This window comes from Rhea pennata, chromosome 2 (assembly GCF_028389875.1).
Source record: "Rhea pennata isolate bPtePen1 chromosome 2, bPtePen1.pri, whole genome shotgun sequence".
Taxonomy (NCBI): Eukaryota; Metazoa; Chordata; class Aves; order Rheiformes; family Rheidae; genus Rhea; species Rhea pennata.
Genome location: NC_084664.1, coordinates 73,639,394 through 73,659,290, shown reverse-complemented (window position 1 = coordinate 73,659,290; position 19,897 = coordinate 73,639,394). Strand labels below are relative to the sequence as shown.

General features: G+C 34.1%; 1 protein-coding gene across 8 annotated transcripts in view; it reads left to right on the top strand.

The window, feature by feature from the left end:
• INVS (inversin) overlaps positions 1-19,897 on the top strand; it is a 108,555-nt gene that overhangs the window by 20,464 nt on the left and 68,194 nt on the right. The gene's annotated exons all lie outside the window — the stretch shown is intronic.

Here is a 19,897-nt window from a genome sequence, read left to right as displayed (position 1 = left end):
TTTCTTTTTCCTTTGCGGCTGAATCTCTTGACCTACAGCTATGTTGTGGAGGTAAATGCCTGTGTTGGGTTTTATGTTGTATCTCTGAGCACCTTTTCTTGATCAATCCAAGTAAATGTTTAGTACTGCATGCATTCTACAACATTAAGCAGCTTCCTGTTTTGCTAATAACACAAGTGCTAAGACACATTCTGCAATTTCTGCAAATGTCTCATTAAAGTATTTATTGTTATTGATGGAATGAGTCTGATTCAATGGATGACAGATGGCTTGGGCTCATGTACTGTTCCTCCACCACAAATTCCCTGATTTGTCTTCTATCGTTGCCAGCATCTGGAGAATATGGCTAATGAGCATGCCATTACTTGCTTCACATCTGGAATTTTGGTTTGAGCAACAGTTAATATATTTCAAGTATTTCAAATTAATTCCTAATTTCAGAACAATTGTTTTGGGGGATTTGGGGTGCATGTGTTTGTTTTTTAAAGGCTAAGCAGAAAGCAGAATGCAATGTATTGTAAGAGTGCACCTGTGGAGATTGCCAGGCGTTTCAGGGGATAGTTGTGACATCATGAACGCAGAAGTCATTTACTAGGAGTTGAAATTGCAACTGACTGTAACAGAAGTAAAATCATTAATGTAATTTGCCAGTAATTTCACACTATTATTGTGCATGTCCAGATCTTTTAAACTGAGAGAACTTAAGATTACTATGAAATAAATATGCTATGTAGACAGAAATGAGTATTGGGCATTGCAGTTTAACTACAGACTTTCATTTTCACTTGTAGGTATTCTGGTGGCAGTTTGCTTCTAGTTTTGCTTACTTAAATACTCACATGTGATACTTCTGAACAGAAGTATTTTAGCATATTCAGATTATCTGTGTATGGTATTTTCATTAATCTTTCATTATATAGTTTCAGTTTAAGATAAGAAAAAAACAGACCTACTTCTTTCAGATTTTCTCATAAAGGATGCTCACATATTAGGAATTTGTTTTCTCCAGGGAGATAACCGTCTCTATGAATTCCTCAAGCACAGCCTTTTGTGTTAACAAGAATAGAAGAGAAAATTCAGTAGTTTTATTGTTGAATACTATTAAGATGCACTTAAAATAATCTGTCAGGATTCTTAACTATCAGGAGGATATAAATTTTAGTTTCAGAAAGATTAATACCATCCCAGTTGGAAAATGCAGCTGTCATTATCTAGAAGCATTAAATATTATATAGCTTATTCTTTGCTGATACAGTTACTGGCAGGTGACATGACATCTCGGATGCATTTAGAAATTTTGTGAAAAGTAGGAGGATGTATTTTAATGATGTTTTAGATATTTTTCTTGAGTGAGGAAAAATAATACTGTAATAAGAGAAGCAGTGCAGTGACTTAGGCAACACTTCAAGAACAATGAAAGGCTCCTTTCAGGCTAAATGGAACTCAGCTGGTTTCCTATCCAGAAAGATAATTTCTTCCCATTTTGTATGCTGCACTGATGGTGTATTTGGACTAATGTGAAATGAATGTGTACAGTGTAAATAATGTGACCTAAAGACTTGAATATAATTTTTTATAGACTTTCAACGCGTATAAAACTAAATCTGACCTACAATTGCTAGATCAGCTAAAGTGTTGTTCCAAGTGTTGAACCTATCATTATTAACCATGCAGATGAAGGAGAGAAGCAAGCCTGTGGCAAGGATGGGGAATGGAAGAAAAATAGTGATGGAAGGTAGTTTTAGTTCACTTATTTTATGAAAGATTATTCCCAGGTCTTAGCTAATGAATACAGTCAGGGTAGTCCAAGAGCTCCAAAACAGAAATGTTATTTCCCCCTTTTTTGCTTCGAGTAAATGATGTCTATATCCTGAATAAAGCTTGCCTGGGAGCAATTTATATATTTTCACCTCACTACCTTTTTCAAGATGTATTTTCTGGAGCTGTAGTCTCTTAAATTATTTATAAGGCATCATTTGAACTGCAGAAAAGATCATATGCACTTCTAACTTTATTTCCCAATATGTATTATGAAAATAAATAATCCTGATATCTTTTTGGAGTTGACAGTGGACAATTCATGTTCTTTTTATCCTAGACTGGTCACTTTTTGTGATAATCTTAAGTGGGAGCTTATAATGAGTGAATATTAATTCTATGCGTTTGATTTCATGAAGTGTGAATAAACTTCACATTTCAAGCATATGATTTGACTTAATGTGAAAAATCTGAACAGACTGAGGTACGAAACAGGGATGCTAAACAGACAGAAGAGGGGATTTTTGTTTTTACATGCAGGACTATATTTTTCCTTTGTGTTTATTTATACCATAGACACTAACTGTGATGCAAATGTTTTCTTTACACTACCAAATAAAGGATTCTTTCTTGTGAGTGAAGCCTGAAGGTGAAGGTGCAGGATGTGCTCAAGGACAGAGGATACAGTTTGCTCTATGTGTTATACTACACAAACTAGCTGATCTAGCTACTGTTTACCAGTTAAATGGATGGGCAGGATTGCTCTTCCCTCCCTAGTCGCCCCACTGTTTTCACAACTAGGTATCTTACCCTGTAGTGTGCTGTTTTCGCTCAGTGAGTCAATAGAAAATGATCTCTACAAAGTAATGATTTGTTTTCTGCCTGTTTGGCACAATTGCTTACACTCCCAAATACATTTCATTGTCACTTGTGTTGATGCTATTGTTGATCCCTGTTATAAGCCAGATAATTGAAATAGTTAAAAATAATTGTAGAAAAAGTTTAAGAAAAAACTCGTATTGTTCCAGGGATGTCATATAGTATATGATCCCACAGAATCACTGTCACCACTGAGGAAGGAGAATAAAACAGCCAGAGACTCTGCAGAGCTGAAACTTCCTAAGCAAACTTAGACGGGGAGAAAAATATTCATGAAACCTTAGATAAGAAATTAGCACTTTGTTAGTTGAGTGGAGGGGGGACAAGAGAATTCTTTTGAAGTTGTTTGTGAGATAAATAGAAGGTGTGGGTTTCTTTTGCGTGTCTTGTGTGTCTCTATAGATCAGCTTTAGACTGTCACTATAGTTTTCATTAATAGTTTAATTTGCTTCTGCATTAACCTGTCACAATCAGTGATCAAATAGTAAAGTATTAAGTCATGAAACTCAGCATCCCAATTGAATTTTAGGGCATCTTAAATTTAACCATTTATCCACTGAAATATTCATGGCAGTTTGGAATACGATCCTACAGAAAGAATACTGCAAGGTAGAAGTCAAGCCCTTTTGCACTTAGCCAGGGAAAAAATGATTAATCTGAAAAGGTTCTGGGGAATCAGTCAACACTAGATGTTAGGAAAATGGTCAGAAAACTATGTTGTATACTTCTCGCTTCCAAAACTCTACTTTGTGATTAGTTGCTGCACCAGAGCTGTTAAGAAGAGGGAAGGTCTTCCAAGTCAGTTACAGCAAACGTTATAGTGTAGGATAATTGAAACCTATTGGAGCCCAGCTTTCTGTGGGTACTTTAGCTTTCTATAAAAGATGGACAACAATTTTTTTGATAGGGAGAGCTTGACTTGAGCACTACTTTGCAAGACCAGTATGTGGTCTGCCCACTTTCAGGCAGTAGATTTTCAGTTTACGCACTTCATCATGCATTTGTAATGGGACAAAGGCATGCTTATTGTCTCTTTAAGTGGTAAGTTGCTATAGTCATTTGGGATTTTGCAATCTTCTGTCTCTTGTGTCAAACTGTGCCTTAAAATCTAGACAGTCCTCTTGTCTGCAGGAGATAAAACCTTAGAAATACTGTTTTTACATGTCAGGTTTCAGTCACACAGGAGATACCAAAACAACCGAATATGATTTGTCACTGGTTTTATGTTAGTATAAAATCCCAGTGTAGGACAAGATTGTGCCCAAACTTGCATGACTGAGTAGCTTTTTTGACTTCAAGATCAGAATTTCAGAGTATCTAAATATCAGACTTAAGCCCTATGTCCCTATTCAGACTGCACTGACAAATATGATATGAACATTATTAAAGACTATAGTACATGTAAAATAGACTATTTTAATTTATTTTAGTAAATTTTTGAAAATATAACTTGCAATTTGTGCGTACCTCCCTGAATATATATACTTCCCAGCAGTTGTTTTGAACATCACAGGAATTACGGTCTAGTTAAAGGAAAGTAGTGTCTGTCATTGTCTTGGGATAGGATTGGAATGCAAAAGAGGCTAAAGTAAAGCAGTTTTAGGCACTAAAATGCATTACACTATAAATATCTGATGGGTTTGTTGTATAGCCTGCTCTAGACAGTATGCTTCTGTACTTCCACTTATAACAGCAGAACACTATCTTTCTCAATTTAAAATAGTAAAAACAAGAGCTGAAGATGGAGGGGCACTTTTGAAGAGATTCACAACCAAGGGTACTGCTAACTATTTAGACGAATACCACATAGTAGAATATATGTATGTGGAGAGGGATGGGCTGAGTCTGGTGCATTCTCTTTCACATGCTCATATACACATAATGGTGATTGCTGATTGCCTGGAGCAGTTAGAATTTTTGAAAGTTGATATTCAGAGTGGCAGCCATCATTGCATCATCCATACTTTGAAATATTTCCTCTTAATTATGAGGATTACAAACCTTATGTAAAAGTAGAACAAAGAATAAATATATCTGAGATTTTTATAAATAAATGAATTACTATGCAACTATGCGTATAGGATGTTCAAGTGTGAGTCTCAGGCATATCTCCTGGAACACAACTTGAAAAACACAACAGCATATTAGGGTGAGGGATAGTGTAGGGGTTATCACATTTGCTTTACACACTGAAGGTCCTGGGTTCAAGCCTCAGTGGAACCAGCACCAGGAGTTCTTTGGGACGTTGAACTGAATGATCTCCAGAGGTCCCTTCCAACCTTACTGATTCTGTGATATGATTTCTGATCCTGACCAATACTAATAGAAGATTCATGCTTATTGTAAGGATCATAAGCCAAATATAAATAAGGGTTGCGGAAGAAAATTAAAGGATAATTGTGAAGGAGCCAATTCATTGGGTCAGTAAGTCTTATACAAAGTTACTTACAGGTTTTGCTGATACAATTAGAAATTAAGAAGAACAGTAGATTTTATTCACTGCTTGGCACCAGGTAGTCCTCTAGTATAACACTGCTTTTCTTTTGTCCATTCCAGTTAAAAATAAAACACTCTTAAAATGGTAAACGTCTTTGAGGACAAAAAAGCCCAGATAGAGTACTTTTAATGAACTAGGTGAACTCAAGTTAGGAGAATGATAGAGTATATTACTTTAATCTATAAATAAGGTATGTATTAGAAATGATTAGAATCTGATAAATAAGAAAGCCAATAGTAGTGAATATAACCTAGAATAGCAAGGAGGTTTATAAGAAGGTAATATTTTTTTATATGTGTATATAAACATACACATACACCCCTAATATATAATAAGGTATTTTTTCATGCTAGAAAACATGAAAAGCCCCTAAGAACACTGTGGACTCACCATTTCCAGCATACCGAGATATATATCTGTTAGGAATAGTTTGGAATGAGTATGCTTAATTCTCCCTGATGTGGAGGATTCAGCTAGATAAGCCACTAGAGGTCCCCTTCAGCATAGCTAGTTTTGTGATCGATAGATTTTACAAATTCGGAATTACTCTAGTTTGAAAAGGACTGAATGTCATTTAAATTTAAAGTATTCATCTCTAGTGTTTTGTTGTATTTAGAGTACATTTTAAAATGGTATAATAATGATTTAAGTTTATTCCTAGAAATATTACATACAATTTCAGCTTTTTAATATTTTTACCATCTGTGTGAGTTTTCTGAGACTCCACTATCTAAATGTCCTATAGGTTCACTTTTTTCTCAGGGCAATAGAAATCTTAAGGGATATGTTTATCCCACTATTAATTTTAATATCTATTTCTCGTGATATTATTGTATTGAAATGCACGTCTTTTAGAGTGTAGTTACCTGTTTCTGATTGCACAAGTTAATAAATGTTTGTTCATACCCCAAAATATTTTGCAAATCTAAATAGAATATTTTTTAAAATGTAAGATCTTAAAAAATTTTGAGGGCAATATTACATAATAGTATTTTTATTACTGAAGAAATCTTATTAAAGTATTGATTTAAAAAAATTATGCTGTACTTACATATAAGTTTATATGCATCTGTGCAATCTAGGTGTAATGCAATAATATTTTCCTTAGTTCAACTGTAGATTTTTTTAAAACAGAGTAACTGTTAATCGTTTTTTTGTACATGCTTTTAACTAATGAAACTTTTATTTGCTTTTAATGTAATTTAATATTATTTTATTTTGTTGTTAGTAAATAATTTCAGAAGCATAGGAATCCTGTACTGGAAAATACATGCTCTTTGCTATGGTTAAGAAATCAACTAATTAATGATTGTAGGGCAGAGGTAATTGCTTTTTAACTGTTTCAAGAACTCTGTGCATGTGTGTTTTTTAACTCACATTATTCCTATAATTACATAATCCTATTAATGTTCTTTTGTTTTATTAATTTTCTCATTTACTGTATTATACAGTTTTAGTTCAGGCACTGCCTCTGATCTGTATTAAAGCTTTTGAATTCAGCTACTGTACAATTAATAAGTTTTGCTGGTAGTTCTACTTTTCTGTTTGCCTTAGAGTGGTATGACTTGTGAGATCCTGTATTACTAGATGCTGTACCGTATCCTTGAAACATGCTTTCTTTTCTTGAGAAAAAAATTAAGAATACTTCTATTATAATGATAAACTCAAAAGATGTGTTTCTGGCTTATATAACTCCACTAAAAAAGAAAAGGAGAGCTTCACAGAAATTAATTGAAACTATAACACCTCTGTAGCATGTAGCTCAGTAGAGTTCCATTTTTTAATGATGCCAATCCTCATCTTGTAAGAATGTTTCCCACTTCAAGCTTGACTTTGTGGGGTTAATTTTTCCAGACTTTCTGTATGAGTTTGAGAAGAGGGCTATACAAAGGGAGTCAGTACAGCCTAGTGGAGAGCAAAGTCCTGAGCATTTGCAACTCTGGAAAGTTTTTATTGACAAACGGTAGTCTGCTATTGACATTTGTGTCCCTTGATGATACTTCTATCCTAGCTTATCTTTGCTGGTCAAATGCCTTAATTGTTCTGGCCTTTAATTCAGTCAAAGTTGGAGCATGAGAGGAAGAGAAAAGAGAAGGAACAGGTCTAACAGAGCATCAAGCTTGAGCTGTGAAGCTGCTGGCAACGATCAGCCTGTCATAATGTTATGATTTGTTCGTTTTTATACCATTTATTAGCCTTTACTTGTTGTGCCATTTGGCCTCCAGGGCAGATAAAGTGCTGTCTAATTTGGTAGGTTTGCTTCTGTCAGAGTGGCCTCGACAGAGAAGGTGTTAGCTGTAGTGACAAATAATCAATAGCTGTCCTTGTCATGAGGAACGTGAGTAGCTGGGCCTTTCATCTGGAGGATTAGAGGTCTAATTGGATTGAGAATAGGGAGGGTGGGCTGCTTGTAACCCTGTCAGCTCTGTTAAGCTGTCAAATGTCAGCCTTACAGAAAGGAAGAAGGGATGGTTAGCTTTCAGAAATGAGGACCAAGACATATGAAAGCTTTGAAAAAAGTAACAGAGAAGTAGAATAGGCTAATGTATGCCTTAACCGCTGTTTGTTTAATTATATATCTCTGCAGTTAATGAAGATGCATAGCCTTCTCTCCCTTTCTGTCTATCTGTCTCTCTCTGACACATGTACATGCGTTCGTGTACACATGCACTCATGCATGCACAGAATTTGTGTGAAACAGATTTGGCAGCATGATACCAAGTCAGACTGATTCTATATTTCTAGAATAAGCAAGTAAAATATTCAAATGGGATATATAAATGTGAAAGATTATGATGTAGAGAAGGTAAATACTCACTAGTGGAGAAAATCACTTTAGCAGAAGCTATGAAGAAACTGATTATTTTGTGTTAATATTTTGTTGTAAAATTGGCCAATATTTTTTCTAGGTATAAGCAATCATTTTGATGTTGTAAGAGAATAAGCACTAATATCAAGTCCTGCATTGTACAGCAGTATAACCAGTTGAATTTTGTCTGTATTTTCTTCTTTTTGCTTTCGATCCCTTGTTCTCTGCTTCTTGGAGAAGATTTATGTTGTTCTAAAGATGATAAATCCAATGGAAGAGTCATTTTGCTAGTAAACCAAATTATTTTTTCAGATGTATATCTTAGAAAGTTTACAGTACCAATATTTACCTTACCAGAATAAATAACAGGTCTACATTTTACAGAAAATTCTTTATTTATAAAATTACTAAAATAGTACTTTCTTTATTTGTCATCTTAGTGTACTGCTCTTTTCAAATCAAATCTTAACATAACTATATCAATATCTGCTTTCTGTATGTAACATTTCTCCTGGGAAATGTAGTATTTGGCTTAAGTTATTCCTCATATAACCAACCATGTCTTGCAAGCAGTTCGCATCCTTAAATCCTACTGGTCTTGAAATAGCAAAGTTTATAGAGAGGAGGAAAAAAAAAAACTTTAATTTGCATCAGCTAATTAAACAAAAAACAATTTTATATTTTTCTTCCTTTAAGGTTGTAATTCCTTTTAAACTTCAAAGATTGTTTTCTGTTTCTGATAATTTATTCTATTCTAGTGTTTTTTCTATTGGCATTTCAGTTTTTATTGATTTTCCCTGTAGTCCCCTCTCACTGAAGGGACAGAAATAATGGCTTTTTTTCATTCTGAGACTGACTGCCATGCTTTCAAACACCCATCTTCATCTGTGAGTCTAGATTCATCGCTCTTAACTCATTTTTGCTTTTGCAATCTGACAAGTATTGTTCCTCTGCCATTTCTAATCTAGGCTTTATCAGAGCTAAACAACATTTGGGGGGGGGGGGGGTTATCTGGTTCTGCTGCCTCGTGTCTCTCTGTCCTTCATTGCTTTCTCAACTCTCAGTTCATGATTTTGGTATTTAGTTGTGATTCCGTATAATCTAACTGAATCAGATTTTACCTTCTGATGTAAACTGTAGAAAGCCTGGTGAGAGCTGAGATCATGGACTGCTCTAAATGTGGCAAAGACAACTGAGATGGCTGAGCTGCAAGAGAATTGTCATACTGCTGTGACCAGCTTGGCTTCTGTATCCATAATAGCCATAACGTTGACTCAGGATTTCTACAATCTGTTATGGTTTGCACTATAGAAGCATTGTGATAAAATGGACTCTTTCCTGGTAAAATAATCAGCCCTGCACCATTAATTACTAGAAGATTTTTAAAATCTATTTTTAGCTTATTAAACATCTCTCACTGACTGAAAGAGAATTTTTTGTCAAGTTCCCGCTTGTTACTCATTGGGATAAGAAATAGATCTTAATTCAGTGTCTTAATTTCCAGAGCTTTAGCAAATGCTTACTACCAAAATCGTTGCCCTTCTTCCGGATGTTTTTTCTAGATAACTTCCTTGACATGGCAATGCGCTGTGGTTTCCTCATTTTCTTCCCTGCTTAGTTTAACTAGAACACTGCTATTAGTGTTGTTTTCCTTTTCTTCTCTTGCAGCAATGTCATTGCTATTTCTGTTGACCTAATTGATCTATTTGCATTGTACCAATTCTTCTCTCTCATCTACAAGCACTATATAATTTTACTTCTCTGCATCGCTGCACAGCTTCCTGATGTTAACTCTTCTCTTTTCCTGGGTTTGGCTTTGTATCTTCTTTTATGAGTTTCATGCGCTTGAAATAAGCTTTCATTATCCAATCTGCCAAAAAGGATATTGACATGCCCAAAACATATATCATATTAGCATATCTGTTGAGTGTTCTTGATCTCAAGAGTTCCAAATTTCATTTAAAATAATAGTAAGAAAAGCAAGAAGTCTCTAACTCTAGTTATTTTGTAAAAGATTTTGAAAATATGAATGCAGTGTAAACCACAGTGGTAGCACATGGATAAGTTCTGCCTTTGCTTGTATTGAAACCCCAGTGAAAAGGAGCTAATTCTAAACAGTGTAAGACCCTAAATATCCTTATAGTGAGATGATAGCATTGCTTTTTTTTCTGCTGTCAAGTTTGTGGTCTTTACCTTTTGTGCATACAATTTGGAAGAGCATCTGGACTGAATCCCCCAGTCTTTTGGGGGGATTCTACCACCTTTTTAAAAGATTGTTGATTTTTCTAATCTTTTCTAAGTCCTCTTCTGTAACAATATTTTTTCAGGCTGATACCACTGAATAAAATAATTGATATTAGTTTAGGAAGAGTTTCTGTTACTGGAGATGAGATAGTAAAGTGGTCCTGTCCTAAAAAAAAGTCCTAAGTGACCATTTAAGAGACTAGGAAAAAAGATGTCAGTACTTAACCTCAGAGATTGTTTTCTTGGAAAGGCAGAATTGAACTGGACAGAATACAAACGTGCTTTAGGACAATCACTACAGGCAAAAATTTGCCTAACAGTGGCAAATACTTTGTACAAGGATGAACCGTGCTTTTTCTAGAGAATGTTATTCTGTGTTGTTTGATATTAGGCTATTGTAAGTTAACTAAATTATCCTATTTTTCAAATGTTAGCTGTGTTTTACATACTCTTCTCAACCAACTTCTCCTGGCTCTCAATTTTCTTTTATTCAAGGGATAGGTGAAAGTTTCTGTAGCATTTGGACTTGAAAATAATGGTTATGTCTTAAAATGTGTTTCTTTATGAACATGGAACTACATGGAGTGTTTTGGCTGATGCCTGAGTAGGTTTCATTTTATTTCACTTCTTGCTATTCCTTTACCATTGTGGCATCCCTCAGTGTACAAGAGATTCACACAGCTCTTCCCCCAGGACACTGATGTCTGCTGACAAGTTTATACCCTTAAAAATGGGTTTATAGGCAAAGGGATCTCCCTGTTTAATTGTCCTTTCTAAAACATGGTTCTTGCATTAAATGCCCCATCACAGCTGACCTCACAGCTGACCTTTAATGGTTACAGGAAGAAATACTGTTGCTGGGACCGAGAAACCCCTTACTTGTTTATGTCCAGATTTGTCAGTGAGAAAGAAAAACAGGCCTATCACTGTTGCAGCATTAGCTCTCCAGTTTGGTTTAGTTTATTTTTGTGAACTGTTTGGTAATTTTTGTTTAAATTACATGACTTTTTCAGTTTGACGTAATAAAAAGTGAAAGTATTTGTTTTCACTGATTATAATTAGGTTTTTATTGTAATGTTAAATAAACTAATTTTCTTACAAATGTTTCCACAAATGCTTCAATAAATGTAGTAACAGCAAAAGATCATTTTGAAACAGGATACATTTCTGCTGTATTTTCCAGGAATCTTCTATCAGGTGTCTGACACATCCTTAATCTGATACTCAGGCTTGTCAATCGTATACTAAACAGGATGTCTTCAGCACTGCTGTAGGAGGTATTTGAAAAATAAATTCAGATTTTATGGCCACGCCACAAACTTCAGAAACACTAATTTTTCATTTATCTCTTTTTTTGTCTCTAAACAGTTGGTTAAGTTGTTGATTAAACAGAATTAGGTGAATCACACTCAAGTCAAAGTGGATAGGTATAAATAAATTACATTAGAATTTTCTGTTGTTTCCAGGAAACAGCAGATTGTACGAGCATTTCATAAAATATAAAATTATTTCAATTTATAATTATTAGAATGATTTAATCATCCCTTTTTGACCTTTTTATAGACCTATTTGGAACCCCATTTTTTGGTTACCTAATTTTTTATTAATGAAGAATGAGGAATTAATGAAGAATGCAATCAATTTTTATGAATGAAAAATGATTTCTAATGAAATATTAAATGATTCACGTTATCACCTATGTATTGGCATGCATGTCACCAACATAACATCTGTATACGTAGGGCCTGCTGGCTGGAACATTTAAATGGAAATATATGCATGCATAGAACTTTTTTTTTCAATGTTCCACTAGTATAGTACAGATTTTGAAAGACTTTAAGAAGTACCAAGCTTGGATTGTTATCACAATTGACTATGGGTTAAGCAAGGAGAGATAAATCCAGTAGTTTTATTATTGCTAGGATATAGTTTGAGGCTTAAGGTTTATTTATCACTACTGTAAGTATATTCTGACTTCATTTTAAAATCCTCAAACTTCACTGTAGTATCTATAGAAACTGTGAGGTATTGTAGTGCATATAAATAACCTCAAGCATCTCAATCTTTATGTAAGTCTGAGTAAACCTACCTTTATTAAAGGTAAATTGCAGTATGGATTGTCTGTCTACCACTGCAATATTTCTAGAGCTTTCATTGTGGCTGGAGAAATTTTGTCATGGAATAGAATTTACTATGTAGTTTTGTAGTTATTTCACACAGTGGTTTGTTATTTGACTTGAGTTGTTTGAAATATATTTAAATTGATTAAAAGATGTGGATTTGTTTTCAAATAAAGGAGCAGCTAAAATTATTACAAAGAAATTCAAAGATGTGCTCAGAAAGGAATATATCTGTAAAGGTTTTCTTTTGGAGGCAGCATGCTTCCATGATTCTGTTAGGACATCACATGTGCAAGCCTGTAGGTGGACACAGCCAGAAGCTATAAGGCAACAGGGGCTGGATCCTGGTTAGACTGTTACTGAGGAGACTGATTGGTCATTTGATTTGCTTCCAGAATGAAGCAGTACTGAAGAAAATCAGGGTAACAGGTTAGGACTTTGGGTGGACTGATAACTGTAATTCAGATTTATTTTTGTGGTAGAATTCAGTCATGGATCATCCTTTTCTTTATAACCTTTTGATTAAATGTTGTAAATATATCAATACATAGCATAGAAGGAAACCTAGCTATAAGAATGGAAAATGATATAAATTCTGTCTAAATGTAGGCTTGTCCTCTAACAGTATGAATTTACACTCTTCAAAAGTAATGCTGTATGGAAACAGATTTTGGAGGCCCTTTTTTCCTGCCAAAATGCTTTTGAACAGCTATCCCAACTTGTCTTGTGTTTCTGGAAGAGAGTTTGGCAATTTGGGAAGCATTAGGTAATGTGCATATAACTAAGCATTAGTAGAGACTCAGAATCAGACGTCTGCAAAACTTCAGGAGTTACACAAATTGTAAACAGAATTACTAAAAATGGAAAGAACATTATACATATGGACATCAATCAAAACTTTGCTAGGAGCAGAGAAGAATGTGAATATACGAAAATGTAGGTTTTAGAAATAAAGACTAATATATTTCAGGGATGTGTTTTCTTAGCCTTTTAACCCTTATCTTAGTTCTTGATTTACTTAAAGCCATTGAGATGAAGAAAATAAATATAATAAATATTTATTTTTTAGTAGTGGTATTTTTTCTGTTTTTTTTTCTTATCTGTCTGCTGACAGATTTTTCAAACCACTATTTGATAACTTATCTGTTAATTCTTCATGATGAGCTGATCAGTGATCCTGTAAATACAGATCTCTGCTTCTCTCTAAATTCTGAGGTACTAGGTGTTCTGGGTACTTCACCATGAAGGACTTTGAAAAAATATGTAGGAAAACCAATTAGTAACAGTAGAAGAGGTCATCTGGAAACTAGAATGATGATTGTATTTTCATCCTAGAAGTGTTTTTTAAATGAAAGAAACAATTAATGTATACAAATAGACCATAAAATTTAGAGCAGAAGAGCTGGAAAGTCTACTCAGAAAAAGCATACACAGACCATGGATAAATGAGGTCATAGGCTGAAGATACAAATGCCTATTTTCCTTTAACTTACATTAGGGAACTGTTTTACAGCATTGGTGCATTTTCTTCTCTATTGTGTCCTTTGAGTGAATGCCAGTTGATAGTTCTGTCTATTCCTATGGAAACCAAGCTATTCAAGCTACTGTTGCAAGAGGCTTGAGGGAGAAATGGGCTAAGTTGAGACACGGCCTTGCTTCCAGTCAAACTGTTTGATAGCTAGAACTGGTCTCGAGTCATACTGATGTTTTTGGCTGATGTATTGCCTAAGATGTTTTGCTGGATGAATGAACATATTAAACTTGGAAGCTGGTAAATAAGACTTCTATTCAGCTATCTGAGGTATTCTCTTAAGTCAATGCTTTAGCTTAGAGTCTAGGATGCTGCTTATGAAGTGCCTAAAAGGGTACTTTGTAAGATTAAATCCAGTGTCAAGATCATGGTTGCTATGGTTGATTAGCAACCATTAGCAAAGGATTAGCAATATATCAAATATTTGAATCTGTTAGTGATTTGTTAGATAGAAGACATAGCACCATTGTCCACATAGACGTAATAAATAACTTATATACATTTTTTTCAAAGGGGTGGTTCAGTGAATGACTGTTAAGGGTTATACAGGTCTAAAATAATAATTGTAAAGATTCTCCTTCATTCACAAGTTAGTGAGCTTTTATTATATTTTTAATCAATAAGTTAACTGTTTAATTTTTGTTCAAATTAAAGCTAAATCTGAATCCTGTTTTCCAGTTTTGCTGAATTAAATTGGTCCAGCTGTTACTGAAGTTCTTTCAGAACTGGAAGAAATAACTGTGTTGACTCTCTGTAATTAATGATTTACATTATTATGTTTCAACTCTATGTTCGGAGATGCATCAGTTCTGTTCACTATATTTTCAGTTACTCCACAGCAACAAGTAGTTGTATTGATTTTCTTTCTCCAGGAATTGTTAAAGAAAAAATGAGTGGTGATATTTAAGGTATGTAAGAATAGTGCAGTCATATATATTTAAAGTATAGCTCTTATGTTAATAGCTGTTAATAGCTGTTGTAACTAGGCAATATTAGTTCAGTTTCAAAGCATTAAAAATCATGAAGTTTCATCATTTCACACAGTTAATTTGTCAAAACACAACATTGCTAACTTACAATTCTAAATAATTCTTACCTATGATTTAATTAATATTTTTACTTGCTATTCTATATTTTAATAGCTTTTCTTATGAAGAATGCTTGTCAGATTTCTGGCAGTTAGTAGTTAATATAAGCATATCAAAATGCACCCTTTGATGCTTGAATTTTGTGAGCTTTTAGAATAGTATTCTTTATATATATCTGTGTGTATAGATAGATATGTATGGAAAATTAGAAACATGATAGTCACAACTTCTGTTTATGTAAGTACTTAGTTTGTTCTCTGCAAAGCCACTGAAACTGGCAGGTGTTGGTGATGAGGTTCTCCATATGCTCCATGTCGTTCTAAGTCAATTTTGATGTTTTGGGAACATACTTCTTCTTGAAGAGATACTGATAGAAGAAGCAACCTAAAACAAAATCTGAATTAGCACATGCACAGCACTTTTTTATCCAGAGATATTTAAAATTCTTGATTATTGAATACCTGTGGCCAAGTTGTTCTGTGGGATGAAGCATCCTCTCTTAAGCATGCCCTTGCATATATGTGTGCACACGAGAGAGTCTGTGTGCGTGTTTTGTATGTATGGTTAAGATTATCTTCTGCAAATTTCAGTAGGTCAAGACAGCAGTTTCTACTGTTTATTATACCTTGTGAAGTCAAGCAGGTTAAATTCAATTGTCATTTTTGTTTTAAAAGGATGAGCTCAGGTGTATGTATATTTATCTTTCAAAGGCATACATAGCAATTGATGAATTTCATATGTTACCTCCAGTGCGTGTTTGTGTGCATGATACAATTTGTTATTTGTCAGTATACAGATTTATACTAACTCTAGAAACATACATATCACTGTTAGAAGTATAGATAATTTTGTATTTCAGACATCAGCAGTAATTGAATCCTGATATGTGACCTGATTTCTCTTATGGACTCCTAGTGGAGTTTGGAATCTCATCTGACTGTTAAAAACATCATAGTGATCTGATCTATGTTGTTTAGAAAATTTTTGGTTATCTCAGAATATTGGGACAGAATGTGCTTCTTTAGAAAAGCAGATCAATGGACTGATTTTCTGTTTAATTTTCATGCAGCTTTTCTTTTCTCATTCTCCCCTGTTCCCTGCCAAACTAGGTCTAAACAAAAAGAACAGTGTAAATAAGTGAAAACATAGGTAACAAACTATAATATAATGTGCTTTTCTGTTTTCCAGCTGTTGTTATGTATCCAGCTGTACTTTCTGAAATATGAATTATGAGTTTAAAAAGGAAAATTAAAACACAAGACAGAAATAGTATAATCAGTGCCTGTACTAAGATTAGTGTAGTATTAGAAAAGCAGACCTGTTTTAACTTTGTCATAATTTCAGTGATAATAATATGGAGTAACTGTATTATATATTGTATTCTTCTGAAGAGAAAATATATTTAAATAGTCTCTCTTTTTGTGAAGAATATTGAGACAATTGTGATAAAACAACTTACATGAGTGCTGATTAATTAATAATGTATTTTGAAGATCAACATTTAATAAGCTTATAAATTATTAAACTATGGTAGGATCTATAAATACCAGATATCCTAAAACCCTACTGTCAAGCGTGATGCTCTGGCTGAACTATTAATCCTTCTCTGTTCTCTTTGAATGCACCTCTTTAAACAAGACCTTTGCATATCCTGGTTTTGTGATGACTCTTATTCTTTTGCTGTCTGCAGTTTTTTGTGCACTCATTCTACATATTGTAATTCTTTCTGTCAGGAGCTATGATCAGTGGATAATACCAGATGGAAAGTACCTGATCTTGATAAATCTAATATCAGCAGTAGGGAAATGAAACATTCTTTGAGAATCATAAAATTTCAGAATTTTTTGTTTGTTTTAATACTGTTAAATAATATTTTAAGGTGGGAGAAAAGTAGCTGAGGAAAGTAGCCTATTAATTTAGCCTCAGTAACATGCAAGAATTTAGAAAAAGGTTTTAACAGAAAATCAGGTAAGATATGCATTACTTTACCAAAGACTAACTTAGTATTTTGCTAAATAATTTTCTAGATTTAATGCACTAGATCACCTTTTTTGACCCTTAATAAAATATTTAATATAGAGATAGATGGAAATTTGGGAGTTAAGAGGGAAATAAGAAAAATGTAAAGTGGGCCGAGTTTGATAATGAGCTTAAAACAGATTCTGCTGAAATATCAATTATAAGTTTGGAAAGAGTGTATTAGAATTTCTCAGTGGCTGAACTTGAATCAAATATTAGTCAAAAATGTCACTAAATAAACTTGCCATAACATGTAGGAATTTTTCTAAGGTCATCTAGGAGTGACATAAGATTAGGTGATACTGTCAGTGAAAGACAGGGTTAGAATGTCTAAAAATACTAAAAGTAATTAAAATGGTTGGAAATTATGGTAGTCCATAATGCAAGTCTATGTGTAGAGGCAGGGAGGCACAATATAGTATATACATTGTAAATTTATTATTTGAAAATGACTTAAAAGAACTGATTTGCTAGCTGATCAGAGAATGTTCTCAACTGAAAGAAGCAAGTACAATTTTAGGGTATATCTGACAAGGTATTTGCTCTAGCAAGAGAGAAGTATTAATGTTCTCCAACATGCTGCTAGTGGGACCTCTTCTGGTATGCTATATAATCTTTGACTGCTTGTGTTCAAAACAAATGAGTTGAAATTGAAATGAGTGCAGAGGGCAAATGATATTTTGAAGGGAACGCAGAACTTACCCTTTATAATTAAAAGACCTATTCTTGTTAAGGTTTTAAAATCTATGCTGTACTTTCATGGGTAGAAATCATATTAAAGGGAGAGGGAAGGTTGTTAAATAACTTGGGGATGCTCTTTTAAAAAAAGTAGAAAAGAAAAAATAATTCACTTAAACTAAAGCTGAGGTTGTTTGTTGAAAAGGATTAAATGTCTTTACTGCCTATGGTGCTGGAGGATTGGATTCAGTAACCTAGAAGGTCAGTTGTAACCTTCAATTCTGTTTTATGGTTTTATATGTAAGTATTTCTTCCTAAGACTTTCCATTCTACTAGAAGCATATTGTGCCCTGACATCATCTTCAGGGGTTATGACTGTGTCAGCAATGAACAGTCTGTAAAAAAACACCTCTTTTGTAAGGGTCACTTTTCTGATTTTTTTTCATGTTCTTTTGATCTGTCTGTTCCTGGCAAAGCAACTATGTAATATTGAATTGAAGCCAAAGAAGTAACATCTTAATGGTTTAACAGCTTGGCATTCATTGTAATGACCCCTGCCATGTTTATCAGGAGGTTGTATAGAGAAAGACATTGTGCTGCCTCTTTTCTGATTCTCTAGCAACCCTACCATTCGACTAAGTCAACACAATGTAGATATTCCAATGTAGATATTCCAAAAAAACAAGTATAGCTGTGCTGTAACTTGTAAGTAATCAGTTCATGTGCAGGAAATCATGTTATTACAAATCAGTCTTTCAAGTCATGTTTTGTATTTCAAGTAGAGTGGTTAACTTTGTTGAAAATGTGATCTCAGCAATGAATACAGAAAAAAGCAAATTTTCCTATATCTAATGACCCCTTTTAAACCACTGATGTCAAGATGACATTGGCATATCTATGGATGCGCTTTTCATGCTTGGAGAGGTCCCCCATATCCTTCTGACTCTCAGCCTGATCTTGTTCAGCTCAATTTCTCTCTTTATAAAATGGTGTTATATTTATCTAACAATATAATATGTTTTTAAAATCCAAAGGTGAGAAGTGCAACCTATAACGTGTGTCCACACTACAGAGTAGCAGAGAGAGAGATGGTTAGTCAGAGTGTAGAAGCATGTGGTTACATAATGACAAATCCAAGAAATTGTGAGGTGAAGGGAAATAAGTTTTCAGAGTCCTTCTGCATGTCAGCAGAATGTTTCCAGAACCTAGGTTTACTCATTAAAGCAAGCTCACCTGTCTCTAAAGTAAATTGACTTTTACTGTTCAAAATATCCTCTGTCATTCATCACTATGTGCCCAGGGATTCTATTTTTGATTTTACAAAATTTAGTTTTACAACCCTCCTGCCTGATTTTTGGTACATAACAAACGGTAATCTGGACTACACTGAAACTGATATGCTGCATTTCATAGTTAGATGAAATACTATTTCCCTCCTGCCTTTGTCCTCCCTGCTTCTTCCACAACCACATGCGGATATGAGAAATTGATACCAATTTACTGAGGCTTTGGCCATACAAAGTGAAATTCAGGATAGGAGAAAGAATATTGACAGATTAAAAGAATTGGTTACCATTCTACTAATGAATGTACTATGTACTGATTTTTGATATTATCTGTAATTTGGAAGACTGTTTCAACCCTTATCTACTTCATGAATATCTAGGAGACATCTGAGATAGAACTTTACTTTCGTATCTGTACTCTCAGTATCAAGATGATAATGAATCCTTAGTTTCAGAGGGTATTTTTATCTTATTGCAGCAACAGTCAGCAGCTCAGGGTTTTGTATGATTTTACTTTAAATGTTCCTATTCATGTTACAGACTGGCTTTTACTTTTCAGGAAGAAAACTACATACACTTTGCAGGAACTGTAGTCAGTTTCTTTTCAATTTTGAATGCAATCAAGATGCTAATTTATAAAGCATGGTGGGTGAGATGCTGCATATGCATTTAGGCCATGCCTTTTGTTGTGCATCTGTGTGGTAGCTGCTCAATTTGAATTACTTTAGCTCTAGAACAAAATGACTGAAAATTTGTTACAGCACTATTCTCATTCCCAAGTTCTCAACCAGGCTTGACCTAAGTATTTTACCCACCCTGCAGTGTGATGCGGCCTCATTATTGATCTTTGAGGATGTAGAACAAAACTTAACTGAAAGGGGGTGTGGGAAATGGGTGGTTGTTACAGAGAAGATCTCTTATTTGTAATAAAGTTTCTGCTACCATAAATTTTAAGCCTGACACGATGTTACTAGGAGTGTTTCTGTGA